Raw genomic sequence first — 7685 nt, forward strand, 5'->3', positions numbered from 1 at the left:
CTGCCACATGAATGTAGCCAATATAAGGTCTATGCGGTCTGTTCAGGAGAACATTTCACCAACAACCACCTGTCTTCCTGTCTACCCCCTATATGACTGGAGCCACTGTATCAATGTCAGGGAAAGGGAAAAAACAACAACAAACCATTTCCTCCAATGGTGCAGCCCCTCTGAGAGGGTCTGGCAGCTGAACCCATCAGCACCACCGATTCCACAGCATGAACATCAACACACCTCTTACAATAGATATGTCCATACGGTCCATTCGCCTGTATGTGTTCCTTAAGGTCATGCCATCCTTTGAAGGCAAGTTATTTCTCTACTGAGGAGAACAAACACTTCTGAAGTTTCCTTTGTGTGGCTCTGTGATGTCCTTGCTACTCCATTTCTTGTGGGGGGAAAAAAAGAAATGAAGAACGAGCAGAGGTCAAAGCAGCTCTGTGCCAGCTATAGCGACACTCTGTTCCTCAGCCTCTCAAAAGGGGGGGGGGACACATTCAAATACTTTTGGATTCTACTCTCTTCTTACATCTGTCTTGGCTTTAACTATGTATGGGCTGAGAAAGATCTAAAGCCTCAGTCACCCTGCATAGCTCAGTTGGTTAGAGTGCGGTGCTGATAACAGCAAGGTTGCAGGTTCGATCCCCATATGGGGCAGCTGCCTATTCCTGCCTTGCAGGGGATGGGAGTAATGATCCTCAGGGTTACTTCTAACTCTAGAATCCTATGATTCTAAGGGGAGAGAACGTAATTGTCGTCTTGGGAAGCCCAGCCACTTCTCCACCTTGAGTTCTGAGACTCACCCAGCAAAGTGAGAAGTAACTGAAGGAAGGTGCGGGGAGGGGGGGCAAGGGGGCAGTTCACCCATAAGAAGAGGCGACCCTGAAAGGAAATGAAAGTTGAAGCTCCAAAGGCAAAGCGGCTGTTTAAAATGCATTCAGAAGAAGTAGCAATCCTCTTAGTCGTCCCCCAGGGACAGTCCTCAAGTGCCATCATAGCTTTCAACAGTAAGGGAACATCAAACTCAGCATTTGCAAAAGAGAGGGAGGGGGAACTGTTGGAACTGACTACATTTTCCTTTGGGGGTTTCTTTGCTGCATGTCTGTCAATTCACCCCCCCCCCCCTGATTCATTTCTCTCTCTCTATTTTTTTAAAAAACAAATTCTTCTCTCCACACCCCCCGCTCCCCGCTGACCTGCTTCCTTGAACAATAACTGTGATTCCTAAATTCCAGTTAGATGTGATTCCTGCTAGATGACCCCTAGGGTCCCTCCCAACTCTACAATTACACTTACACACACACACACACACACACACACACACACACACACTTTATTAACAAAAAGGAGTGCAAACATAAGAAAGAAAAAAAGCAAACAAATTATTGAACATTTAAACCATAAAGCATCACAGCCTAGAACATGGGTAGGCAAACTAAGGCCCGGGGACCGGATCCGACCCAATTGCCTTCTAAATCCAGCCCGCAGATGGTCTGGGAATCAGCATGTTTTTACATGAGTAGAATGTGTGCTTTTATTTAAAATGCATCTCTGGGTTATATGTGGGGCATAGGAATTCGTTCTCCCCCCCCAAAAAATATAGTCCCCCCCACAAGGTATGAGGGACAGTGGACCGGCCCCCTGCTGAAAAAGTTTGCTGACCCCTGGCCTAGAAGAACAAAAGTCCAAAGATACAGCACAGCTATAAAGTGTCCTAAATTTCCAGGGATAGTCCTGGAATTACAAAAGCCATCCCGGTTTCTGATTTGATCTCGTAATGTCCCTATTTCCCCCACCAGCACTGCCATTGAGCTCGGGAAAGAGGGTGAGCTGGTGTTTCTCCTGTGTGATGACAACGATGGCAGTGGCAGCTGCCAGGGAACATCCTGTTTCCTCTCCATAGGAAGAGGACCTAATATCCGGGACTTAATATTAGTGTTGTAAGCCAATTAAAACTATAATAAGGAGAAAATAGGGCCCGTTTCCCAAGGGGGAGTTCCGGAATTTTTACCCTGGGGAAGGCCCTGTAATTTGCAGAGCCTCCCACTTACGCTGAAATGACAGAGACGAACCGTAGCTGAAAAAGCAAAGCGTAGCCTTCCCATTTATTCCAAGATCTGTTGCAACAGAGGTTCCCCAGACGAACAGAGAACCCCGACTTATGGTACAAGGAGACTTATATACATTTCTGTTTCCATACAAGTCAATGACACGAAAAGAGCGGGAAAAAGGGATTTTACATAAGGTAAGCACATTTTACTGTGTGATTGGATTTGACAATGGTGGTTGAGTGCTTTTTCCTGTCCATCCTTTGACTAGATAACAGTCCTGTATATCTCTGTATGCAGGGTGGAGCCGGCGATTGGAATTTCCTGAATTGCAAATGTCCATGCTTTTGTTATGAATAAAGGTGGTTGTCCTTGTTTATAGTTGACATCTCAATGTTTATTTCTTGCTGCTTTGGTAGTAGACCCAACAGGTGGCGCGGGTCTGGCTGATGGGTTTAGATTATGCAAATGGTCAAGAGGCTGGGTGGAGAGGCTAATCCAGCTGCAGGCGATAGGCATGGGTGGGGTGCGGAGATGTGATCAGATAATGAGCGGTCAGATTTGCATCTGAACATCAGGATTGTCGCTGTCCGTTCCCCCCCCCCCCAACCTGCCCTTCTGCTTCTGGAAAGAAATGGATCAACATGGCTCTCTCTCCCTCCAGGTGGCCTTGCCTTGGACCTGGGTTCTGTGGGTCCCCTCTCTGTTCATTGGGGTGATAGTGGGGTGCAGATCGGGTACAGGTGGGGTGCACTCCTATTACAATTAGGTTGGTAAATTACTTCAGACCATCCTTGGGATACCTTCCAACTCTACAATTCTATGATTAAGAAAGCCAAATTTCACATTGTGTCATGGAAAGGGAGTCCTGTGTGTCTGCTTTTGTTGTAGGCTACATAATATAAGATCCCACCAAACAGCACGGAATTTTTCAGGGTCTTCCAAGCTTTTGGCAACACGTAATTTATGAGTTTTCCCTCCAGTTAATACTAAACGCCACATATTTTTATACCAAAGTGAAAGTAGTTGCAAGTCCTGTATGTTTTTTTTTTTCCATTTGGGGGCAACTGAAGGCCTGGGAGCTGCTAGCGTCCGTTTCAAGAGAGCTGCAAGCTTTCACTTGATGGTCCCACAGATTTAGTAAACAAAGCTGCAGTGAAGTTAAAATGGAATGTTTTCAAGAGACATCCGCAAGAAGGCAAGGAAGCTCTGCAGATAGGGCAGGTCACAAGTTAGGTTTGTTTATTTGTGCTTTAATGATTGCTTGATTGCTGCTTTTATTTGCAAGCTGCTGTGGCTGTGTGTGTGTGTATATGAGAGAGAGAGAGAGAGAGAGAGAGAGAGAGAGAGAGAGAGAGCGCTTCAGTGTCAGTTTCCTAGGGGACAGCTTGAGCCTCTAGACGCAAGTGGCTTTGAATTTCTGATACACGAATCCCTCCTGAACACAGCTTGTCAGTCAATTGTGTTAAGTAAGAGAAGTAGACAGTCAATTAGCAGCAGCGCCTGCAAAACTTCTCCTTTTTGCACCCAGAACTGGGTGCTGCAGAAGCTGTTTCCCCTTGTTATCTATATGAAGCCATTAAAAAAAAAAAGTCTGCAAGAGAACATTGGTTGTTGTTTCATGTTCTCGCTGCTGACTCAGCAAGGCAATGCTCAGAAAAAGCCTCATTTGCTCCTCTCCTCAATATATTTTCCACTTCTCACTGCTGAGAATCATTTGTCCTTCCCGGAGTTTCAAATATTTCCACCGATAGATAAAGGAGTCAACATGGTCCAAAGCAGCTGTTGCTTTTTGTGTAGTTATATGTGGTGTTGCAACAATTTTCATTTATAACAAAAATTTCAATTACGGCTAATGTTCTAGCAAGAGTTAATGGAACAAAAATTAAAATATCCAATGCAACATTTTCAATTAATCCAAAATATGCCTCATCTTAATTCTTCCGTATCTCTGCTCTACAGGCTTCAGCAAGATGGTACCCTCCAGTTGTTGCTGGACTACAATTCCCATCACCCCTGACCATTGACCATACTGGCTGGGATTGATGGGAGTTGTAGTCCAAAACATCCACACTGAGAAGGGCTACTATACCATCATTGCTTCCTTCATATCACATGAAGAAAAATCTTCCTGTACTAAGAAGTCTTCAGGGGTTCCTTTATGAAAATAAGAAGAATGAGAAGCTGTCAGGAGCTTTCATTGCTCCCCACATTTACAGGAAATCCCAGCTGAGGATGTTTGCAGGAATAACTTTCTGACGGTAAGAGCCATTGGACAGTGGGACAGGCTACATAGGAAGATGGTGGAGTCTCCTTCATTGGAGGTTTTTAAGCAGAGGCCATCCGTCAGGGATTCTTTAGCTGTGATTTCTGCATTTGCAGGTGTTTGGCCTACATGACCTTTGTGTTCCTTAGCAACTTTAAAGGTAAAGGGACCCCTGATCATTAGGTCCAGTCACGGACGACTCTGGGGTTGCGGCGCTCATCTCACTTTATTGGCCGAGGGAGCCTGCGTACAGCTTCTGGGTCATGTGGCCAGCATGACTAAGCCGCTTCTAGTGAACTAGAGCAGTGCACGAGAACGCCGTTTACCTTCCCGCCGGAGCGGTACCTATTTATCTACTTGCACTTCGTGCTTTCAAACTGCAAGTTTGGCAGGAGCAGGGACCGAGCAACGGGAGCTCACCCCGTCACAGGGATTCAAACCGCCGACCTTCTGATCGACAAGCCCTAGGCTCTGTGGTTTAACCCACAGCGCCACCCGCGTCCCAACTTAGCAACTTTACGAGTTTGTAATTGTACGTGTGGATCCCCAAGAAGGCTGTAGAATGCAGAGCAATGGGTGGATGATTTGTAGAATGAAAGGACACTCACTGATAACTCTTGGCAACCTCAGAAAGTAAGGTCACACCCCACCCATGAGAATTTCACAAAACATGTTCCCTCCCCCTTGGTAATTTTTGTGTGCAATGTTTTCTCCAGGTAATTAACAAAGGGTGGTGGTGGTAGGAGAAGCACAGGAGAACATTTTGGTGCAGTGCTGGTGTTTAACGAAAACAAGGTTTCCGTAGGTAAATACAGAGCTTAAATTGGGTGGTTTACTAGCAGCTGTAATTACCGTCTGTGCAAGCTAAAAAATGCTTTCACATTAGATGGAAATCTCCAGGTTTAGTACATCTCACTGTTTCTTTGATTTGACACAAAAGCTTCTCTGTGACAAGTTGCTCCCACACTTTATGCAACCATTGGCTGACTGATAGGATTCTGTCACATTTCATCCCTATCTCCCTCCTTCCCCAAGTCCTATTTTCCCTGTCATTAGAAGGAATGGCAATATATCTCTTTTGAGCATATTTCACCTAATACAGAGTTAAAATGAGGGTGGTGGGGGTGATATTAAGATGAAGAAAAAACCTCAGAATCAAAAGATTAGAAATACCTTTTACTGGTTTTTCAGGGATTTTTGCAAACAGGTTCTAAAGCCATCCCTGATTGGTTAGGTCCAGGAGAACTATTACATTCTTAAAGTGGTCCCTGATTGGCTAAGATAACTATTACATTCTTAAAGTGATAATTGATTGACTCGGATAACTGTTCAATTCTTAAACTGATCCCTGATTGGCTAGGATAACACACAGGAGCAATAAAAGATTTCCCCTGTCCTAGCCACCCACATGAAACCAGACTAAGGGCCATGGGTTCCCCATCCCTAAATTAAGACAATGAAGTATAAAAACTAATCGCTTTCCCATCTATGCCAGCAACTGGAAAGCCATGGCATAAGGCTGATCTGGAAAATCAAATCAGCCACACTTCTTATCTGTATTATATTGAGTTGAAATTGATGCCTCCATTTTTATTAATTGTTTTCTGTTCACAACTGTGTGGAAGCGAGGAAGTGGACTGAGAAGAGCGCTGTATATACGGCTGTATTCAGTCTTCTTTTCCAGGTGTTAAGGCAACATTTCAATATTTTTCTGGGGGGCTCTTTCCACACGTATGTGTATTTTCAACTTTTATTGTGCTCTTGTGGGGGGGGGGGACCCTTCCCAGCTATTATAACTGAAAGTCATGCTTAGTGTGGATGCTTTTCAAGGTCTGTAACAAAACTAAATAAAAATGTGTTTTGGGGGTGTTTTTAGCAACCCAAGCTACATTCTAATACCCTCAGTCTAGACTTTGCATATGCTCCTGATCCAGTTTGTGGCCCTATCTGGAAGTTCAGGGCCCATCTAGTTCAGCATCCTAACTGTTGGCATCTCTCCATCCAGATGCCTGTGGGAAACCAGCAAGCAGGATCTGAGCACAAGACCAATGATCCTCTCCTGTTTTCCAGCAGCCAGTATCAAGAACATAAGAAGAGTCTGCTGGATCAGGCCAATGACCCATTTCGTCCAGCATCCTGTTCTCGCATTGGCCTACATGATGCCCCAATGGGAATCCCATAAGCAGGATCTGAGTGCAAGATCACTCGCTCCTCCTGTGGTTTTCCAGCAGAAGCGTTGCTGCCTCCATCTTTGGAATCAGGGCACAGCCATCATGGCTGGTAGCCATCAACAGCCCTCTTTCCCATGAACTTGCCCAGTCTTCTTTTAAAGGCATCCAACTTGGTGGCCATCTCTGCCTCCTGTGGGAGAGAGTTTCATAGTTTTAACTATGTGCTGCATAAATAAGTCATTCCTTTCATGTGTCCTGAATCTCCTAACATTCAGCTTCATTGATGGATGCCAATTGGATTTGAGGTGTTGGTTCTGCTGTTGGAATTTTTTTATGACTGGCTAAGCATTTCAATAAGTTTTTGGGTGAGATGCAGAAGAAAGACCGAAGTATGACTTTGGAGAGGTTTTTGGTTTTTTTTTAAGAGGAGGGGGTCAGAAGTTTAGCTGGACCACTCCCCACTTTACCCATGTGAAGAGCCTCTCCTGTTTCCCCTCAAGAATTCTGGGCTCTGTAGTTTTTTCCACTCAGAGAATTACAATTCCCAGCACGTTTAACAAACTACAGTATCCAGAATCCTTTGAGGGAACAAATGGGCTTCGAATGAGCTTTAAAGCCATAGTGTGTACACAACCTTATGTCTACTTGGGGGTGGGGTGAGGGGATGCCATCAGCATTTGCTTAACATCATGGGAGGCAGGAGGGGAGAACAACTTATAGACGTTCTGAGGATTAGTCCAGGGTGATTAAATCATTGTAATGTGCAAACACCCATTTTCTTTCACATTCAGCAGGCTTATAAATATTTAATGATGCTAACTAGGCCTTAATTTAAAGGTTATTTATCTTTTTCTATAAATATTTGCAGTGCTTTCTGGCCAGGCATTAAATTAAACCAACATGTGGAGGGATGTGGGGGGGGGGGTTAGCGGGGAAGAAAGAAAACACAAAGATATTTCTCGCCTCAAATTTATGTGACTTCAGCCGGCAAGGGAGCAGCTACACATACTTTTTGCTATTGAAGCTGAATGAAAATGGTAGAATCTGGGCAAGGGCAGAATTGCTCCCACCTTGAAAATTATTTTCGTTTTGTTATTTATTCAGTCTACTTTTCTCCCGCTCTTCATCCTTACAAACTCAGTGCGGGTTAAAAATCAGTTAAAATTCAAACAGCTTAGGAAGCAGGTGAAGCTGACAGAA

Source organism: Lacerta agilis, chromosome 8, assembly GCF_009819535.1.
Source record: "Lacerta agilis isolate rLacAgi1 chromosome 8, rLacAgi1.pri, whole genome shotgun sequence".
Taxonomy (NCBI): domain Eukaryota; kingdom Metazoa; phylum Chordata; class Lepidosauria; order Squamata; family Lacertidae; genus Lacerta; species Lacerta agilis.